The sequence below is a fragment of the Callithrix jacchus genome, chromosome 21 (genome assembly GCF_049354715.1).
Source record: "Callithrix jacchus isolate 240 chromosome 21, calJac240_pri, whole genome shotgun sequence".
Lineage (NCBI taxonomy): Eukaryota > Metazoa > Chordata > Mammalia > Primates > Cebidae > Callithrix > Callithrix jacchus.
Genome location: NC_133522.1, coordinates 48,862,374 through 48,884,408, shown reverse-complemented (window position 1 = coordinate 48,884,408; position 22,035 = coordinate 48,862,374). Strand labels below are relative to the sequence as shown.

The 22,035-nt window shown below is 46.1% G+C and overlaps 1 long non-coding RNA gene across 1 annotated transcript in view; it reads right to left on the bottom strand.

Annotated features, from left to right (window-relative positions):
* Nucleotides 1-4,813: 4,813 nt before the first annotated feature.
* Nucleotides 4,814-22,035, bottom strand: part of LOC118149863 (uncharacterized) — a 32,390-nt gene continuing 15,168 nt past the window's right edge. Inside the window, exon 3 of the long non-coding RNA XR_013530703.1 lies at nucleotides 4,814-8,937. This is a non-coding gene — a long non-coding RNA (uncharacterized LOC118149863). The remainder of the gene's footprint in view (nucleotides 8,938-22,035) is intronic.

Below are 22,035 nucleotides of genomic sequence, written 5' to 3'. Positions count from 1 at the left end.
AGAAATGTTTGGGTTTTTAGAAATTTGATGGTGTTTTTCGTTTTTTGTGGATTTTTTTTTTTTTGAAATAAGGTTTCACTCTGTCACCCAGGCTGGAGTGGGGCAGATCACTGCAGACTTGGCCTCTGAGGCTCAGGTGATCCTCCCAACTCAGCCTCCTAAGGAGCTGGGACTGTAGGCACACACCACCTTTCCTGGCCAATTTTGGGGAGTATTTTTTGTAGAGACAGGGTTTTGTCATGTTCCTCAGGCTGGTTTTGAACTCCTGGCCTCAAGCCATCTGCCCACCTCAGCCTCCCGAAGTGCTGGGGTTACAGGTGTGAAGCACTGCGCCTGTTCTGGTGATGTTTTGAGAACAGAAAAATGCCGTAGGAATTTAACTTTTGTTTATATCAATTAGCCTTTGGCAAAATTGGTTTCATTGTATGTTGTCTCGCATAAAGTCAGTTTTCAGGAACCTGTGATGAGATTGAGGACTTACTGTATGCCATGATCCGTTTAAAAGAAATTGTAAGTACCAACATGGCCTATCTCCATGGGGCCTGAGATGAAAAGCCCAAGGTGAAGGCGATGCCTTCCGTCTCCGAGTCCCCAAGTCCCTCATCTCCAATGCTTGTTCCTTGTCCTGTGCAGTACCCCGTGGGAAGCACTGACTTTCTTCCCCAGCCAGTGGTCCCAAATAATCATCTCTGGAGTTGCAGAAGCAGAGGACTGGACTGAGCCCTTGCTCTGCCTAAAAGCAGGAGAACCCCGCCCTCTAGCGTCCGTCACTTTCCATTTCCAAAGTGGAAATTCGGCGCCTTTAAAGATGTACCCTGCAGGGATGTGGATGAAGCTGGAAGCCACCATACTCAGCAAACTAACACAAGAACAGAAAAGCAAACACTGCATGTTCTCACTCAGAAGTGGGAGTTGAACAATGAGAACACACAGACACAGGGAGGGGAGCATCACACACCGGGGCCTGTCGGGAGGCGGGGGCTGGGGAGGGAGAGCATTAGGAGAAATATCTAATGTAGACGACGGGGTGACGGGTACAGCAAACCACCATGGCACTTGCATAGCTATGCAACAAACCTGCATGTTCTGCACATGGACCCCGAAACTTAAAGTATGATTTAAAAAAAAAAAAGACGTAACCCCAAGGGAGGTCAAAGTCGGAAATGGGCAAACTCTTTCCATGACTCCAGCCTGACAGACACCCAAACCCTCCCCGCACCTGCAAGACTTATCTGAAAGCAGCTTCTAATAGCTCCAAAGTAAAGTGCCTTAGAGACATGGGGTAACCAAGGTACAAACGCACGTTCCATTTGATGCAGGCATTCACCTCCAGAACTGTACCCTACAGATAGAGCTGTACACGGGCAGTCACCTGTGCACAGATCACTGCTGCAGCTGCTGGCTAGTGAGGAACGGACGCTACCGACATGTGCCCCTGGAGAGCAGGTGTACACGCTTCTGCTGCGTGGAACACTGGCAGTGCTGGGGAAACCAGGAAATCTGCACGTTCGTGTTCACAGTGGCACTGTTCACAACAGCCAACAGGTAGAAATCACCCCGACATCCACCGACAGGTCAATGGACGAACACCACGTAGTCGCTACGCACACGAAATATTATTCAGCTCTAAAAAGGAAGGATATTCTGACACATGCTACGACGTGGATGAATCTTGAAGACGATATGCTCAGTAAAATAAAATAGTCACAGGCTGGGCACAGTGGCTCACACCTGTAATCCCAACACTCTGGGAGGCCGAGGGAAGTGGATCACCTGAGGTCAGGAGTTCAAGACTAGCCGACCAACATGGTGAAACCCTGTTTCTACTAAAAACACAATAGTAATAATAATAAAAGAAAATTAGTGGGCTGTGGTGATGCATGCCTGTGATCCCAGCTACTCAGGAGGCTGAGGCAGGAGAATGGCTTGAACCCAGGAAGCAGAGGTTCCAGTGAGCCGAGATCGTGCCACTGCACTCCAGCCTGGGCAACAGAGCAAGACTCCATCTCAAAAATAAAGGCAGTCACAAAAGGACAAATGATTGTACTTGTATGAGTCTCTTTTTGTTTTTGAGATGGACTCTCGCTCTGTCACCCAGACTAGAGTGCAGTGGCACGATCTTGGCTCACTGGAACCTCTGCTTCCTGGGTTCCAGCCATTCTCCTGCCTCAGCCTCCTGAATAGCTGGAATTACAGGTATACACCACCACGCCCAGCTAATTTTTGTATTTTTAGTAGAAACGGGGTTTCACCATGTTGGTCAGGCTGATCTCGAACCCCTGACCTTGTGATCTGCCCGCCTCGGCCTCCCAAAGTGCTGGGATTACAGGTGTCAGCCACCGTGCCTCGCCCCCTGTATGAGTTTCTTAGAGTAGTCATATGCATAGAGACGGGCAATAGACTAGTGGGCGTTAGGGGCTGAGGGGAGGGAGAACCGCAGTCAGTGTGCAACGGGGACAGAGTTTTGCTTTTGCAAAACAAAAAAACAGGTCTGGAGGCTGATGGTGGCCACTGCACAATGATGCAAATGTACTTAATATCACTGAGCTGTACACTTACCGGTAAAATAGTTAAATGGTGAATTTCATGTTATGTGTCTTTCAGCATCAAAAAACGAGGCAATCTATTGGCTATTGTGGCACCCATGCAAAAAGAAATGATTTTCGTATCTCCTTCCTCCTGGAGATATGGAAATGTCTCCAGCTTATTACACAAAAATGAGGCGGAGAACAATGTGTGTATGGTGTGCTAACACCCCAAACAGGAAATACACATGCAATTGCTTGTAGCTGCATAAAATATCTCGAGGACCCACATGAAACTGGTCACGTTGGCTGCTCTTGGTGAGGTCGTGGGAGGCTGGGCACAGAGCCAGCAGGGAGCTTCTTGGTTGTTTTTATCTTGAACCATGAGAATGCATTAATCACACATACAGTAAATAATTAAAATAAATGCCATTTGGGGACAGAATAAAGAAAGCCATTTGTGGAAAGCCATATACGGGTTGCCTGCATACAGGTTGGTGTGATGGTGGTACAGACGGCCACTATTCTGCTGGAAATAAAAGTGACCTACATGGACCCCAGGTGCAGACCTGTTATGATCTGAATATTTATAAAAATTCAGATGTTGAAACTCTAACCCCCTACGGTGTTAGGAGGTGAGGACTCGGAGGTAATGAGGTTGTGAGGGCGGAGCCCTATGCTGAGGTTAGTGCCTTTGTAAGAAGAGAGAAGAGAGCTTGCTCACTCTCTGTCCCCCCTCATCTGAGGATACAAGAAGGCGGCCGTCTGCAAGCCAGGAAGAGACCTCACTAGGAACAGGACTGGCCAGCAGCTTGATCTTGAACTTCCAGCCTCCAGGACTGTGAGAAATCCATTTCTACTGTTTAATCTGTGCATCTGCGGCATTCTTCACAGCAGCCCCCGCTGAGGGAGCTAAGGCCTGAAGCCTTCTTAGGGGTTTAACGACATGGTCTGATCAATTACAGACGCTAATAAAACACAAATGCCTTCCTTTCACCGAGACTTACTCGCTAAATGACTTCTGTGTGAAACGTGTGACGGCCTGGAAAGAACAGGAGAGTCACGGGAACTGAGCTCGCTGCACTTTGGGCAGCCAGGGAGACGAGCTTCTGACTCTTAAACATCTCTGGGGAGGGAGGGACCATGGCAGGGGCGTTGAGTTTCATGTCATGGACTCACAAAGTTGGGGTTTCAGAAGGAACCCCAGGAATCAGCTAGTCCAACCCCCACTCCACAGAGCAACAAACCAAGGCCCAGACTGAGGAAGCGACGGTCTGAAGTCTCACAGCCGCATCGCTGCACTTGGCCTTCGCGGCGCACGGGCCTAGGCTGGGCACTTCACAGCTTTATCCAGCCCTCTCCCACCAACACCCTCAAAGGTAGGCTCGCTTATTATCTTTGTTTTCTGTTGCTTATAAACAGAATATCTGAAACTGAGTAACTGATAAAGCAAAGGAACTTACTTTTCACAGCTGCTTCTAAAATGACTTTGGCAGCTGAGAAGTCCAGGGCCAAGAGGCCACAGGGTGACAGCCTTCCCACTGGTCATGTGGCGAGGGGCTGCATGTGCTAACGTGCTAGTTCAGGGGTCTCTTCCTCTTATGAAGCCACCAGCTCCCCTCCCATGATAACCCATCAATCCACTAACCATGAATGATTGAATGACTCCATCCATGAGGGCAGGGTCCAATCTCCTCTCAAAGGCCCGCCTCTCAATACGGCCCCAGTGGGGACAGTTTCAGCCCTAGTTTTGAAGGGACATTCAACATAGCACACATTATCCTCATTTTACAAATGGGAGACCTTGAGAAATTAACTTTCATGCCCAAGGTCTCGAGCTGTCCCCGTGGTGGAGCCGGGATGAAGCCCGGGTCTGCAGCATTCCAGAGGCCAGACCCTAGGCCACTGCTTGCCCTGATCCCCACACAGTGCCCGTTGTCATCCTAGGCTGGTTGAGAAATGGCAAATCCAACATGGAGCTGCCGGCCCCACACCTCCACCAGCCCTTTACTCCCCGCTGCTCTTTCTCTCTCCGTTACCCTGCATGTCCAACCCCTCAGCAAGGGCTGCACCACCTCCTATCCCTTTCCCTCTACCTCCAGCCTCCACCCTGGCCCAGCCTCCACCTCCTGTCCCCTTCCTCCACCTCCACCCTGGCCCAGCTTCCACCTCCTGTCCCCTTCCTCCACCTCCACCCTGGCCCAGCCTCCACCTCCTGTCCCAGGATCACCCCTTGCCTGCCTTCTTCCTGCTGCCCTGTCCCCAACTCTCCAATCTCTACTTTTTTAAAAACAGCTTTATTGAGAATTAATTTACATACCATAAAGCAGCCCTTTTAAAGTATATGATTCCGTGGTTTTTAGAGCATTCATGAAATTGTACATCCAATACCACTATCAAATTCCATCTTCGTCACCCCAGAAAGAAACCCCAGGCCATCAGCAGTCCCTCTCATCCTCCCCTCCCCAGGCTGAGGCAACTGTTCATCTATAGATTTGCCTATTCCTATATTTCATAGAAATTGAATCTTAATACACGGTCTCTTGTGTCTTGTTCTTCAATGGAGTGTAATGTTTTTATCGATGTTGCCAATACCGAGATGAACTCACTTTTATTTTTGAGACAGAGTTTCACTCTTGTCGCCCAGGCTGGAGTGCAATGGTGTGCTCTCAGCTCACTGCAACCTCTGCCTCCCAGGTTCAAGCGATTCTGTTGTCTCAGCCTCCTGAGTAGTGGGTATTGCAGGCACCCGCCATCACACCTGGCTAATTTCTGTATTTTTAGTAGATACAGGGTTTCACTGTTTTCCTGGCTGGTCTCAAACTCCCGGCCTCGGATGATCCACCTGCCTCGGCCCCCGGAAGGGCTGGGATTACAGGCGTGAGCCACCGTGCCCAGCCTGAACTCACTTTTGTCAGACCCAGACAAAGCAGGTCTGGGAAAGCAAACAGTGGAGGCTCACACTTAGGGTCTCAGATGACTGCTTCAAGAACTTTCCGAAAATCCGTTCGCGTCCTTCGCACGTCCTGGGCTTTGATGAGGTCATCAGCAGATGTCCTTTAGGACAGCAGTGACTCAGGTAAGACGCTCCTGGAAGAACTCCTGCCCAGGAACAGCACCTTCACCAATGAACTGACAGCAACTCCAGCCTTGGACCTCTGGGACCCATGGACTCTGTTCTAAGCAGCTTATATAAATCTCCTTTTGCCAGTAAAAGCTCCCCTGAGCCTTCCCTCACTGAATGGGCTGGGGGCTTGCCATTCCATACATTCTGAATGATGACCCTCGTTTCTACACCTGAGCAAACCCAATGTGTAGAGAGAGACTCTTCTGTTGAGCCTTTTTTCATGCTGACTTGCTCAAGGTTCACCCACGTTGAAGGTTGCCCATGTGTCGGTGCCTTGTTACTTCCTAGGGCTGGACATTATTCCGTCGTGGGGACGCACCACCCCTCGTTCACCCACTTGTCAGCTGAAGGACTTCGGACTGTTTCCACCTTTTGGTTGCTGTGACTAAGGCTGCTATCCACATTCTTGTACAAGCTGGTAGGGACAGATGTCATACTCTACTTCTGAGACTTTCAGATGAACTGATCTCCATCCTCCCCTTGTTCAAATGTCTGGTAGTGTCCTTAGAATGGTTTTAGGATATCATCACGCTCCACGTCACAGCCCACCTGACCTGAGCCAGAAGCCCCTCCCCAAACTCTGCCAGCCTCCCTTTGCCCTGAGCCCCCACCCAGCTCCAGGCACGGTGGCTGCTCACTGCTCCTCAACAGAGAGCTCATTCTCCACCCACCACCACCCCTGCCAACCCTGAGCCTCCACTCACTCCCAACTCTACATCTTTTCAGGGTCACATCCTCAGCGCCACAACCCCAGCGGCTGCACCATCTGGGCTGCTCAGGGCATCCGAGTGCCACGCATTCTCTCCACAGCGCTAAGCACGGTCTGATATTCGCTGACTTCTTTTCCTATTTTTTGTCTTCTCTCTCCCCCGAGCCTGGGCCCCCTGAGTGCAGGGGCCTGGTCTCCTTTGCTCTGGTAACCCCAGTTCCTCAGGCGGCATCTGGTTCATATGAGGCGCTGGAGAAACGTGATGGATAACAAAAGATGGGGTGACGGGAAGCCCCAGAACATGGCCTGGCAGAGCATGGTTCCATACAACACTGCCCTTCCCAGAAGCCTGGCTGCTCACAGACTACCACACTGGGTGTGCTGGGTGGGGCTTTGCTGGCGTGGCTGGTGGGCTGACGCTGATTTTGGGGTTTTCTCCTATATCATCAGAGCACATCTCTCCTCTCACAGAGGAAGGCAAATTCATCCTTGGATCTGTAAGACTTTTTTTAAAAAACAGAGGCTCACTTGTCACCCAGGCTAAAGTGCAGTGGCACGATCTCAGCTCACTACAACCTCAGCCTCCTGGTTTCAGGCAATTCTCCTGCCTCAGCCTCCTGAGAGCTGGAATTATAGGCACGCACTGCCATGCCCAGCTAATTTATTTTTAGTAGAGATGGGTTTTCGCCATATTGGCCAGGCTGGTCCCGAACCCCTGACCTCAAGTGATCTGCCCGCCTCAACCTCCCAAAGTACTGGGATTATAGGCATGAGCCACCATGCCTGGCCTGTAAGACATTGTAATAATAATAGGTTATCTGTGCACCAGCATGCATACATAATCACTTTTTTTCTTCTCCTTTAAATAAATGAGAAAGAATAGACACATGGTATCGGGTTTGCGACAGAAAACCACTCTGGCCAGCAGAGGCATCAAAGGCACAAAGCAAACTTTGGTTCTGCCAGGAGGTTGTTCCTCCGCTGCTGAGAGTTCCCACCTGCATCCCGGGGGGCTTAGCTCTCAGGAAGGTTTCACTCGTGATCCACTTCTGCGTCTACTTCTTGATGCACTGGCTCCAGCCCAGCCAACACGCACAGAGCTGGCTGCTCAAGCTGTCAGGGGCCAAGTGCGGTCCTGGCACAGGGAGAGCTTTCACACAGCCATGGAGCTCATCTGTGACTCCATTTGAAAAGCTGCCTGCTGGGCGGTTTGTCTACTCTCAGCCGGGCACCCTCACGCATCTGTGGTGGCAACAGGCGAGCCTTGTTGCTGTGGCTGTCCCGATGCACTGGGCTCTGTGCTCCAGCGGGCTGGCCTGGGCACACTGCAGCAGTTGGCAGAGATGAGAGAGGAAGTGTGCAGTCCCCTGGCAGTCTCAGCTCAGAGCTGGCCTACAGTCACATCTGCCACACCACTGCTCAAAGCTATTCTCCTAGATGTGTCACACTCAAACAGAGAAAACAGATGCCACCTCTTCAGAGGAAGAGCTGCAAAGTCGTTGACTTAAAGAGCAGCAAACTCATATCATCATTTCTTACTTTCTTTTTGAGACAGGGTCTTGCTATGTTGCCCAGGCTGGACTAGAACTGCTAAGCTCAAGTAATCCTCCTGTTCACAGACCAAACTGAAGGTAGGCCGGATACTCTCATGTCCCAGTAGCAAGATGCAGATGAACCAGGAGAAAAGGGACTCTATTTCGGTAACTGGAGATTATCACCAGACCAACTCAAAATTACAATGTTTTCCAGAACCGCATACCTTCTAAGCTATATGTCTACATGTGAGTGTGCATTCATCTCAAGACATAAGCAATTGACTTCTTCTGAAGTATAACTAAGGTCTGATCTTGAAGACCTTCCTCTGGAGCCTCAGTAAATGTACTTAATCTAGCTGGGTCCAGATGACAGGGTGATTACTCGTATCTTGCCTCTTGCTGAATCATGGAGGTTTAGGGAGTTCCTTTAGTCCCCAATAAAGCTTGTTTGTGGAGGCCTGGGGAGTTTCTTCAGACCCCCAGTAAAACTTGTTTCATCCTAAACAGGTCCCGTTAAGAATTCCTTTATTATCTCATCATGTTTTAAAGCCCAGGAAAGGCCTGGGCAAAACTCTGGTGGGCTTTTATTACATTCCAGCCTTTGTATAAGGGTGCTGGCTCTTTCAGCTTTTAATATTTAACTTAGCCACTCACCCAGTACTGGAACAGTTGTTGTGGAGGCCTGCGTTAGTGAGACCCAGTCCGTCACCACCCTCACTGTCAATTTGCTCATTATTTCTATCATGCTTGTATATTTATTTATCATGAGAACTGTAGGGAGATGGGGCATTGTAATCTTTCTGGCTACTTCCTGCTGAGAAGGGGGTCATTGTTTCGGGGCACTGAATGCCCCGAAGAGTGGAAGAGGTCAATTTGCTCCCAGTAGCACTCTCTGTCTGGGGGCTTAGAGACAGCGCCTGCTGAAACATAATAGTATGAGCTCAAGGGATGTTTTGGAACAATACACGACAGCAATGCAAGTAAAGAGGTTGCTGCTGTTTTCTTCTGAAGTGTAGGCTGTCTCATCTTCAGGTCGCAGGGCTGTAAGAAAGCACAGCGTTTCAGTGATTTCCAATTAGGAAAAATGGGGAAAAAGGGAAAGAAGAAGGAAAAAAATGAAAACGTTATTTTGGAGACTTGCAGCCAGAAAAATTAGAATTCAAAACTAGAAAGTAGTAAAATTGAAAAACATCAGACAAGACTGGAATTTAACAACAGGTGTACTCTAGTTTTGAAACATAATCTTTCTCTCTCCAGTTTCCCATTTTTACTAAAGACAAATCATAGTAGGACTGATTTACTGTATTACACTTGGCCAGATTATTTGTATGAAGTGCAGCAAGAATAATTATTTTTCACATAGGCCTTTGAAATTGGATTTGACGGAACTCTGTTCCACAGAAGGAATCTGAGATAAGACCTTTCAAGGCTGGGCCTAGCCATGGATCTGTACCCTCAAATACTGTGAGTTGGGCAAATTCCTCTCTAGATTCCAAGATAACTTGGGGCTACCGGCCTGTCAGAAAGTGACATTCTTTACTTATCACAGGTCAGAATCCCTGGACAGCAACTCTGTACACAAAATATGAGGCTGGTTTTCAAGAGCTTTATTGGCTCCATTAGTCAAATTTGATTCCTCAAAGGAAAGCACATCATTCCAATCAAAGCCTTGGTAAAATAACCAGTTTTTTCGATTGTGTCCTGTTACAAAAGAAAACAGATTTTTATTGCACTTACACAAATAATTATACTGCCATAAATTAAGAATACTCACAAATAGTTTTCAAATTCTGAAGAAATCAGGTAGTGAGAAACAAATATGCTCCAAATTTTGCTCATAAGAGTACACTTTACTTAATTGTTAAAAGCTGTCAATAGCTCAAAAGAAAAGTTCCCTTCACTCTGAAAAGCAAAACAAAGGATCGGCAACGTTTTAAGCAAAAATCAAAAAGATCACTTCAGTCTCCTATTAGTTCAGTTCATATAGTTAATTCTTGTCTTGCTTGATAACAATGAACATTTTAGCTCTCTGAGCCTCCTGAACATTTCCCTCTTTTCTGATGTCACACTCTCCAAAGTTATCAGAAGTCTGCATTGAAGAGTACTTGTTAAGCTTTATCAATAATCATATAATCACCTCCTAAAGAGGAACAAAACAAGACAACAATGGTTCATGGATGACAAAATTTTACGGTAGCCATAGTCAAAGACACAATTGACGAGGGAATTTGTTACCTCTGTGGCACACGATAATTTAACCTAACAATTATACTTATTGTTGATAATGTATGCTAAGAAATATCAGAATTAAAAGAGTCTCCCATAACTTTGGAACATATACCAATACCATATTCATACAAATACAAATATTTATACAAAAAAAAATTCAAACATCATTTTATATTTGACAATGCTTCCTATATGATTTTTGCACCAAAGCAGCCAAATTTCACCTTTATGTTAGTATACTATTAATGTTAAACCCAATTCTTAATAAAACCTAATAGACGCCGGGTGCGGTGGCTCAAGCCTGTAATTCCAGCACTTTGGGAGGCCAAGGCAGGTGGATCACGAGGTCAAGAGATCGAGACCATCCTGGTCAACATGGTGAAACCCCGTCTCCACTAAAAATACAAAAAATTAGCTGGGCACGGTGGCGCGCACCTGTAATCCCTGCTACTCGGGAGGCTGAGGCAGGAGAATTGCCTGAACCCAGGAGGTGGAGGTGAGCCGAGATCGCGCCATTGCACTCCAGCCAGGGGAACAAGAGCAAAACTCCGTCTCAAAAATAAATAAATAAAAAATAAAATAAAACCTAATAGACATATTTACTCCATTTCAATGTTTGACCATAAGGTAAGATTGTCATAAACCTTTCAGAGCCCTTTATAATTTTTGTTAAAAAGCAGGTTAGTGCTCTAAGAGAAACCCATTCTGCTTTTATTTTAATGCTCAATTTACAGAAACACTGGATGATACCCCTTTAACTTAGCCAATATGTTCACACACAAAACTTCATTTACAATTAATTTTCTCATAAACCTTCCACAATTTGTTTAAACCTTCAGCTTTATTTCATCCAACTTAAAATAATCCTTTAACCTTTTATTTTATTTATTTATTTCTCTTGAGACAGAGTATCACTCTGTCACCCAGGCTGGAGTGCAGTAGTGCAGTCTTGGCTCACTGCAACCTCCACTTACTGGGTTCAAGCGATTCTCCTGTCTCAGCCTCCTGAGTACCTGAGATTACTGAGATTACTGGCACGCAGCACCACACTCAACTAATTTTTGTATTTTTAGCAGAGATGAGGTTTCACCATGTTTGCCAGGCTGGTCTCAAAATTCTGACCTAAGGTGATCTGACCATCTCAGCCTCCCAAAGTGCTGGGATTACAGATGTAAGCCACCACTCCCAGCCAATCGTTTAACCTTTTAATTAGGTAGAAACCTACATTCCCATGCCTTCTTATAATCTTTTTAGCAAAGATATATTCTACTTTCCTTACACTCCTTGCATGTAAAACTGTTCTTCAGTAGTTTCAAATACATGTTACCCTGTTGATTCTTACATCTTTGGTGAGAATTTTGGTGAGTTTAGGATTTTAATTATGTACTAGGTGTGGAGCCTAGAACCTAGACAGAAGTGCAGATAAGGTCTGACTGTTTCCAGCATCTAACTCCATGAGTCCCAGGCCTTACCTAGCTGTGAAGCAGGGAAGCTGTATAGTTAAGAGTCATGGTGGCATTTTATGAAGCATTTAGAAGGCCTAATCATCTTTAAATTGCACACTTTTACATAATTCCTTCGTATAAATTCTTTCATGACTAACACAGACGATCCACAACATGTGTGGACTTTCTGACTTGTCCAAAACACCCCTCTTTTTTTTTGAGATGGAGTTTCGCTCTTGTTGTCTAGGCTAAAGTACAATAGCACGATCTCAGCTCACTGAAACCTCTGATTCCCAGGTTCAAGCTATTCTCCTACCTCAGCCTCCCAAGTAGCTGGGATTACAGGCACATGCTAACTATGCCCAGCTAACTTTGTGTTTTCAGTAGAGATGGGGTTTCACCATGTTAATCAGGCTGGTTTTGAATTTGTGACCTCAAGTGATCCACCCGCTTCAGCCTCCCAGAGTGTTGGGATCATAGGCGTGAGCCACTGCGCCCAGCCAACAGCCCGCTTTTTAAACAAACAGTCACTTTACTTTAGGATAAGAATTCACCATACAAGATCCTTTCTTGTATAAAATCTTTCTTCTTTAACACCTTTTGCATAGCTAGGGAGCATGGCTAATTTCACATGTCCTTAGGCCTTATCTAGAACCTACTGCTCCAAAATAAATTGAACAATTTTTAGGTCAGACAAGCAGTTTATGACCTAAAACATTTAGCAAACCCAGTACTTTTCTTACTTTAGGTTCCGGGGAACACATGCAGGTCATGCAGGGTTGTTGCACAGGTGTATACATAACCAGGCAAACCCAATATTTGACCTGCGTAATTTAGACCAAATGTTTACATTTTTGAAGACAATTTTATTTTACTAATAATCTTTAAAACTGTTTTCATTTTCATAACTTTTTTTTTCTTTATGGCGACAGCGTTTTGCTCTTATTGCCCAGGCTGGAGCGTGACGGTGCAATCTCAGCTCACTGCAACCTCCACCTCCTGAGTTCAGGCAATTCTCCAGCTTCAGACTCCCAAGTAGCTGGGATTACAGGCATGCACCACCACGCCCGGCTAATTTTTTGTATTTAGTAGAGATAGGGTTTCACCATGTTGGTCAGGCTGGTCTCAAACTACTGACCTCAGGTGATCCACCCACCTCAGCCTCCGAAAAGTGCTGGGATTACAGGGTTGAGCCACCGCACCCAATCCTACTTTTATAACTTTCTTTACATCTCTTATTTCCTATTTCTTTTACCTTGTTTTATATGTAACCTTTAAATAAGCTTTAAATTAGACAAAAATCATTTACACTTTTAAAAGGACACAATTTTTAGAAAGAACGTTTTCCTATATTTTTATTGAAAAATGTCCAGCCCGGGCGCAGTGGCTCATGCCTGTAATCCCAGCACTTTGGGAGGCCGAGGCGCGTGAATCACGAGGTCAAGAGATCGAGACCATTCTTGTCAACATGGTGAAACCCCGTCTCTACTAAAAATACAAAAAATTAGCTGGGCATGGTGGCGCGTGCCTGTAATCCCAGCTACTCAGGAGGCTGAGGCAGGAGAATGGCCTGAACCCAGGAGGCGGAGGTTGCAGTGAGTCGAGATCGCGCCATTGCACTCCAGCCTGGGTAACAAGAGCGAAACTCCGTCTCAAAAAAAAAGAAAAGACAAAGAAAAATGTCCAAATAATGAAATATCTATTTTTTAATTTAACTTTAGATTATAAATTATGACAAGCGTTTTATGAATATTTAGCCCATTACATTTACCTAATTATTTATTTTAATCATTTACCTAATTTATGAAAACTGCAATAGTCATCATTTAAAGTTATAACTGCCAAATTATAACTGAGACAGTGAAAAGGATCTGACTCCACCTCACTTCTAACCTCCAAGCTGCTCTTGTTTGTTAACTTAGTTTATAGTTTAGCTTTGAAACAAAGACAGTAGCAGTCCTTTCCCAGAACAAACCTCCTTCATATCTGTGAGCCAGAGAGTACCTAAGGCCATGAGATTATACTAAGTAATTCAAGACGGAGCCATCTTCATTAAACCAGTATTAATGTATATGAAAAATTACACCAGCAAAGATCATTCTGTTTTGGTCTGAGTTTATAGTTTCATAGCTTCTATGCCAAATTTTGACATTTCATCTTATTTGGAAGAGATAAGTATGAAATGGCTTGACCAATAAATGGAAACAGGCTGGATGTGGTGGCTCATGCCTGTAATCCCAGCACTTTGGGAGGCCGAGGCAGGCAGATCACTTGCGGTCAGGAGTTTGAGACTAGCCTAGCTAACACGGTGAAACCCTGTCTCTGCTAAAAATACAAAAATTAGCAGGGTGTGGTGATGGGCCCCTGTAGTTCCAGCTACTCAGGACCTGAGACAGGAGGAATCACTTGAACCTGGGAGGCGGAGACGGCAGTGATCCAAGAGCCTGCCACTGAACTCCAGAATGGTAGACAGAGCAAGACCCTGTCTCAAAAAAATAATAATGAGTTAATTAATTACATAAATAAATAAGTGCACAAAAAAATGTACCCTGGCAATTCTTAAGACATTTCTAATATTACTTTACTGATAGTTTTCAAGCTAGCTTATTTCTTAAAGATTTTACTTTAGTCATGTGAACTTGAAAAAGCATTTGACTAGTCTCTTTTTTCCTTAAAAAGTATTTAAGGCCTTTTATTTTTCTTTGAGCCAATAATTAGAGCTCTTTTACATATTTTCAGTAGTGAAACATGGTATACACAACACATAAATACACAGACATACTAGTCATGCCAAGAGAAGTATATTTTATAGATTTACGAGATCTCCTTTTTTCCTATCTCAGACTTTCAAGCTCTTGATAACCTGGTTTATTACTCTGGCAGTTGTCAGGTAAGTAGCCCTAAATCTGCATATTGAAGGAAACAACTCTTAGGTGATAAATCAGATGGCAAGATTTACATCTCAATGTACAGGAAGAAAAGGTCTGGCAGTGCTGGATGGAGATCGAAGATGGATGCCAGATGAAACATAAAATCACAGAACTCCATCATTGGGCCGTGTAAGGAGACTTTGTTTCAATACTGACCACCTCTTTTCACTGGGTCTTTGCGCTCTGGGCAGAGCCCACACTGAATCCTGGGTTTTCAAAGAGGGAGAATTATTATGAGGTTAGATCATGTGATGTTTTTACAGTTCACTAAAATTCTTTCTTCCCGAAGACACGAAATAAGTGTCTAAACCATACTTTTTCTTAAAGACCCCAGAGCAGCTTCCATTGCAATAGATACCAATGAAGAAAACAGAATTCATTCAGCTGAGAAGAAAAAAACCTTTTGCTCAAAAAGGCAAGGTCCTAGGAGACAAATAAACAAAAACAAAAACACGAAGGCCTTTTAAATACAAATACGCACACATGCACACCTACATAGCCACATATTGGGTGTTAGCTTTTAATTAAGCTCTCAACCACCGAGCTCCTAAAAAAAATCTTTTTCCTTCCCAGAGGCCTCTCAGCAGGAATGGACCCAATACCTCCCATTTTCAAGTTTACACGGTATCAAAATGGACAAGACAGATACACAAACGAGTGGACAAACACAAGAGGGAGTGAGCTCAGGCAGAACGGACTCAAAACCAGCTCAAAGCCTGATCTCAACCAAAATGCAAAGCAGCTGTGTGAGCGAACCCTACTGCTTGCCTTGGCAGTACAGACAAACGGCTTAACAAGCCCAGATAGGAAAACTAGGCTGCCGGCATACCATCCGGCTCACTCATTCTCCATTCAATCCTGATCTCCATTCTTCCCAGAAGTGAAAGGGACCGCCCTCGGGAGGGTCCCCGGGGAAATCTCACGGGCAGCTGCTAGGATCCTCTTGAAAACAGTCTCCTAGCAACCTGCTGGCTGCCGCATGCAACACCATCCCAGCAGCCTCCTGGCTCGCAGGCCAGACCAAACCAAGGGGCAGGCTGTTTATTTTCGTGGCCCAATAACAAGATGCAGATGAACTCGGAGAGAAAGGACTTTTTATTTCTGTAAAGAGTTACAGAGAGAAGGTCTGGAAATTATCACCAGACCAACTCAAAATTAGGTTTTCCAGAGCTTGTACACCTTCTCAGCTCCATGTCTGTGTAGGTGTGCATTCATCTCAAGACTAAGTGGTTAACTTCTCATCTATAACTAAGGTCTGAGTCCTGAAGATCTTCCTCTGGAGCCTCAGTAAATTTAATTAATCTAAATGTGTCCAGGTGCTGGGGTGATTATCCTTACCTGGCTTCCCACTAAGTCATGGAGGTTTGGGTGTCCCTTTAAGGCTTGTTTGTGGAGGCCTGGGGAGTTTCTTCAGACCCCCAGTAAAACGGGTCCTGTGAAGAATTCCTTTGTTACCTCGTCATGCTTTAAAGCCAGGAAAGGCCTGGGCGAAAGTCTTGGTGGGCTTGTGTTACATTCCAGTCTTTGTATAAGGGCACTGGCTCTTTCAGCTTTTAATATTTAACTTAACCACTCAGTCAGTACTAAAATAGTTGTTACGGAAGCCTGCATTACTGAGACCTGGCCTGCCATACCCCCACCTCAGCCTCACAAGTAGCTGGGACTGCAGGTGTGTGTGACCACGACCCGCTGCAAAGTCCTATTTCTAAGGTGCATGGAAACAGTGAAGGGAAAACTAAGTCTATTTTTGCAAACAAACCACTTAGAGCTGAATAAACAAATGAAAGCAAGTACTAGAGACTGCAGAGCCCCCATCAGGGGTCTGAGGCAGGACCTCAAAGGCAAGTATGCTGATATTGCTGCAGCCAAATTCATCACACTAAGTAGAACAAATATCCCATTAACAGTATTACAGCTTGCTTCCAGCTGATTTATGTGGTAAAAAGTAGTTCATGAAATAGCAAGATAATCACATACCATGAATTTTCTAGTACTTCTTACTCCCAAGGAAAACATTCAGTAAAGCTTCAAACACATTCAGGTTCAAGTGAAGCTAAATGTCTGTGTTAAAAAAAAAAAAAAGTCTATGTAAAAGCAAATAAAATTTCCGGACCCTCTAAATGTATTAAGCCAAAGGGCAAGCGAAGCCCTGGAGACTGAGTCAGTCCAGATGTGCAAATTCTGCTTCTTACACTGCGGCCTCGCTCTCTTCGCCAGGGTCCTTGTTCTGGATATGAGCAGCAGAGACATGAAGAGCTGCAAAGTCATAGTATAATATTTTCTTTATTTTTGAGACAGGGTCTTGCTGTGTTGTCCAGGCTGGATTGAAACTCCTGAGCTCAGCCAGGTACGGTGACTTATGCCTGTAATCCCAGCACTTTGGGAGGCTGAGGCGGGTGGATCACGAGGTCAAGAGATCGAGACCATCCTGGTCAACATGGTGAAACCCTGTCTCTACTAAAAATATTTTAAAAATTAACTGGGCACGGTGGCGCATGCCTGTAATCCCAGCTACTCGGGAGGCTGAGGCAGGAGAATTGCCTGAACCCAGGAGGCGGAGGTTGTGGTGAGCCGAGATCGCGCCATTGCACTCCAGCCTGGGTAACAAGAGCGAAACTCCATCTCAAAAAAAAAGAAAAAAAAAAATTAGTCAGGCGTGGTGGTGGGCACCTGTAATCCCAGCTACTCAGGAGGCTGAGGCAGGAGAATCGCTTGAACCCAGGAGGCGGAGATTACAGTGAGCAGAGATCATGCCATTGCACTCTAGTCTGGGCAACAAAGTGAGACTCAATCTCAAAAAAAAAAAACACTCCTGAGCTTAAGTAATCCTCCTGCCTCAGCCTCCCAGAGACCAGACCTCCTCCTTCCCATCCCTGACTTTTGTTACAGATGAGCTGCCTCCTTTGTTGCCCTGCACGCAGCTCAGACCAGAGCGCACAAAGGCCTCACAACTGTTGCATCTTTCGTGTGGAAGGTTAGAAACGCCTTTTTTTTTTTTTTTGAGATGGAGTCTGGCTCTGTCGCCTAGGCTGGAGTGCAATGGAGTGACCTCTGCTCACTGCAACCTCTGCCCAACCTCTGCCTCCCGGGTTCAAGCAATTCTCCTGCCTCAGCCTCCTGAGGAGCTGGGCTTACAGGTGCATGCCACCACGCCTGGATAATTTTTGTATTTTTGGTAGAGACAAGGTTTCACCATGTTGGCCACGCTGGTCTTGAATTCCTGACCCCAGGTGATCCACCCGCCTTGTCCTCCCAAAGTGCTGGGATTACAGGTATGAGCCACTGAGCCCAGCCAAATATCCCTTTCTTGAAAGAAAAAGACCACCTCGACTCATCAGACCATTGTAACTATGCATTAAAGCCTTATATAGAAAGATGTTGAGGGCCCAGGCATGGAGGCTCACGCCTGTAATCCCAGCACTTTGGGAGGCTGAGGTGGGCGGATCATGAGGTCAGGAGACTGAGACCATCCTGCTAACATAATAAAACCCCTTCTCTACTAAAAATATAAAAAAGAAAATAGCTAGGTGTGGTGGAGTGTACCTGTAATCCCAGCTACTCAGGCTGGGAGAATTACTTGAACCCAGGAGGCGGAGGTTGCAGCGAGCCGAGATCGCACCACTGCACTCAAGCCTGGGCAACAGAGCGAGACTCTGTCTCAACAAGAAAGAAAGGGAAAGAGAGAGAGAAAGAAAGAAAAAAGAGAGAGGAAGGAAGGAAGGAAGGAAGGAAGGAAGGAAGGAAGGAAGGAAGGAAGGAAGGAAGATAGATGGATGCTGAAATATTCTGGTAAGCAAGTGAGCTGAGATGGGGCCATTGCACTCCAGCCTGGTGAAAGAGCAAGACTCTATCTCAAAAATAAATAAATAAATTAATTAATTAAAATCTTGGTCATCCAAAGAAAGAAATCCCGGTAAGCTTCCCTAAACTTTCTATGCGCGTGGTCCCGAACTTCCATTCTTTGGAATCCGTGCTTCCTGGGTGGCTGTACTTAAACTTTGCACTTGAATGAACTCTCCTTCAACTAGGTTCCGGCCCTTTTGATTATTTTAGGCTGACACCTGCATGGATCCATGCAATGAGCCAGCCTATGTCTAGCTGCTTGGGGGTCTTGGGAAAGGGGGCCCAGCAGTGATGCCTTGCTGAGGTCATGGGGTTGGAGGCCACACTGAAGCACGGGTTGAAGAGTCTCTGAAGTCCTGAGGCCACACCCCATCAATGGGCTTCTCGGCACCTCCTCCCAAATCACCAGGGCCATGTCTAAGCATCTCTCTAATTCAGGGATTCTCCTGCTCACTGACAAATGTCCCTGAAGCCAGAAATTAGCCCACAGATTACTGCCAGATGTTCTGTGGGGGCTCCCCAGGGTCCACATCTTCCTCACCTTTCCCCTCCCATTCTCACTGGTATTCAGCCCATTCTAGCAATCTCTCCATCATGCAAGGCAGACAGAAGCGGTGCCCCATTTCAATGGCAGCATTGGTTCTCTGCGACTTTCTCCCGACTTCCTCTGTTGCCTGATAAAGTTTGAGGGTAAATAACGCAGTTTGCAGCCAGGTGTGGTGGCTCATGCCTGTAATCCCAGCACTTTGGGAAGCCAAGGCGAGCAGATCATCTTAGGTCAGGAGTTTGAGACCAGCCTGACCGACATGGAGAAAGCCCATCTCTACTAAAAATTTAAAAAATTAGCCAAGCATGGTGACATATGCCTGTAATCCCAGCTACTTGGGAGGCTGAGACAGGAGAGTAACTTGAACCCAGGAGGCAGCAGTTGTGGTAAACTGAGATTGTGCCATTGCACTCCAGCCTGGGCAACAAGAGCAAAACTCTGTCTGAAAAAATAAAAATTAAAAATAATCGGTTTGCTATCAACTTCTGCCATAGGATGGGCTTTATCTCCAGGTTTGGTTTCAAGAATTGCTTTAGGGCGGGACTCAGTGGCTCACGCCCATAACCCCAGCACTTTGGGAGGATGAAGCAGGTGGATCACTTCAGGTCAGGAGTTCGAGACCATCCTGGCCAACATGGTGAAACCCCCGCCTCTACTAAAAATACAAACTAGCCAGACACACCTGTAATCTCAGCTACTTGGGGGGGCTGAGGCAGGAGAATCACTTGAACCCGGGAGGTGGAGGTTGCAGGGAGCTGAGATCGTGCCAATGTACTCCAGCATGGGCAACAGATCGAGACTATCTCAAAAAAAAAAAAATGGTTTTAGGTGAAAGTGCTCATGCAGTTGTGAAAGGAAAATATCTTGAGCTCCCAAAAATCACTGAGCTGAGGGGAAATGTCAAGCTGGGAACTGCCTAAAGCACACCTAACTCCCATTCTGCTCCAAGTTTCCCCTGTGCTCCCTGAGATCAATGCAAACCTGATTGCCACCTTTGGAAAGGCTAATCAGAAACTCAAAAGAAACCGACCACTTGTCTCTTTCCTGCCCAAGACCTGGAAGCCCCTCCTGCTTTGAGTCCCGCTTTTGCTTCAAGTTTTCCCAGCTTTCCTGACCAAAACCAACGTTCATCTCAGGTCTCCTTAAAATGTATACAACCGAGCTGTGCTCTGACTGCCTCGGGTACATGTCATCAGGACCTCCTGAGACTGTGTCATGGGTGTGCATCATCAACCTTGACAAAATACTTTCTAAATGACCTGAGACCTGTCTCAAATTTTCAAAGTTCACAGTCAACCAAGCGCACGTAGGAGAGCTGTCCACACCATCCGAGCATTTGCGACTGTGCGAATGGCGGTCTTGGAGGGAACTTCATCAGGAAGCCGTGTCTGTTAATGGCAGGATTCCCCCTTCCCCCAAAGAAGCATTTCTATTCACTCTTATTGGAGTGTAAAACTCCCTTCACAAATCGGTGAAAACTAAATGTCAGAAACATTGATTTTCAGAAGACATGCAGGAAGGGAATGTGTGGAGCAGCGGTGCAGAAATAACAAAATGTTCGTTTTCCTTCCAGACCAGCTTATCTGCAGTGACTTCCTGGCACAGGTGCGAAGGGATTATTAAACCACGCAGAAACATGTCTCAGTCCCCAGTAAATGTTCCTTTGTGTACTAGCATACACTGTCCACACCAGTGGCTTTTTCCAACACAACTAGCTTTGGCCAGCTTCATCCCGTGCATCCCCTCCTGGATGCCCGTTGTGACACTCCTCAACCATCCCGCCTGTCTAGAAGGGAGCACAGGTGGAGCTGCCTGACTCATGAGGCCTGATACTTGTTCTGACTAGGTTTTGTTGTTTTTTGTTTTTGAGACAGGGTCTCTCTCTGTCACCCAGGCTGGAGTGCAGTGGCACCATCTTAGCTCTCTGCAGCCTCAACCTCCCTGGGCTCAGTGATCCTCCTACCTCAGCCTCCAGAGTAGCTGGGACTACAGGCATGCACCGCCGTGCTTGGCTAATTCCTGTATTTCTTGTAGAGATGGGGTTTTGCCATGTTGGCCAGACTGGTCTTGAACTCCTGGGCTCAAGCAATCCACCTGCCTTGGCCTCCCAAAGTGCTGGGATTACAGGCGTGGGCCACCGTGCCTGGCTGAGACTAAGGTCTTCATAGGGTGCAAACCCATCAATGTAATTTTCAGCTGTTTCCTGATCAGAAGTTTTTCCACCGCAGCTATGCAGACTGTTTCACACCAAGACACTTCCTGAATATTCATGTTTACCTTTAAAGCTCAGTTCTTCCTGCTATATTCCGGCTTTCATAACCAACAAACCACTCCTTGGCATATGGTGGCTTCTGCATTGCCAACGACATTCCATCCATTCCTGGTCAAGATCTCCCTCCCAACGCCATGCACCACTGGCCCCGGGTTTTCCATATTTCAATGGCTCTTGATAATCACAATTAATCACAATTATTGTAAACCTTCAACTGTTTGTCTTTCTTTTTTTTTTTTCTAACACGAGGGGGTCTTGCTATGTTGGCCAGGTTCATCTTGAACTTTTGATCTCAAGCAATCCTCCCACCTCGGCCTCCCAAAGTGCTAGGATTATAAGCATGAGACACCGTGCACAGCCCAACTGGTTGTCTTTTGATTTTCTAAGTCATGGGGTCTTCCCAACATCACTGACACTTTCTGCACTATAGACAAACAGAGTCTGTCTTTCTTTTTTTTTTTTTTTTTCTCTTTTGAGATGGAGTTTCACTCTCGTTGCCTAGGCTGGAGTGCAATGCTGCAACCTCAGTTTACCACAACCTCTGCCTCCTGGGTTAAAGCAATTCTCCTGCCTCAGTCCCGTGAATAGCTGGGATTACAGGCATGTGCCACCACGCTTGGCTAATTTTGTATTTTTAATAGAGATGGGGTTTCACTATGTTGGTCATGCTGGTTTTGAACTCCTGACCTCAGGTTATCTGCCTGCCTTAGCCTCCCAAACTGCTGGGATTATAGGCATGAGCCACTGCACCCAGCCTCAAAGAAAGTGTTTCTATGTGTCCCTCCCACAGTGAGCAACGGGTACATGTGACCCTTTTTGTATGAATTCATAGTGCAATTAAACCAAGATCACAAAAGGCCAAGGGCATTTTAA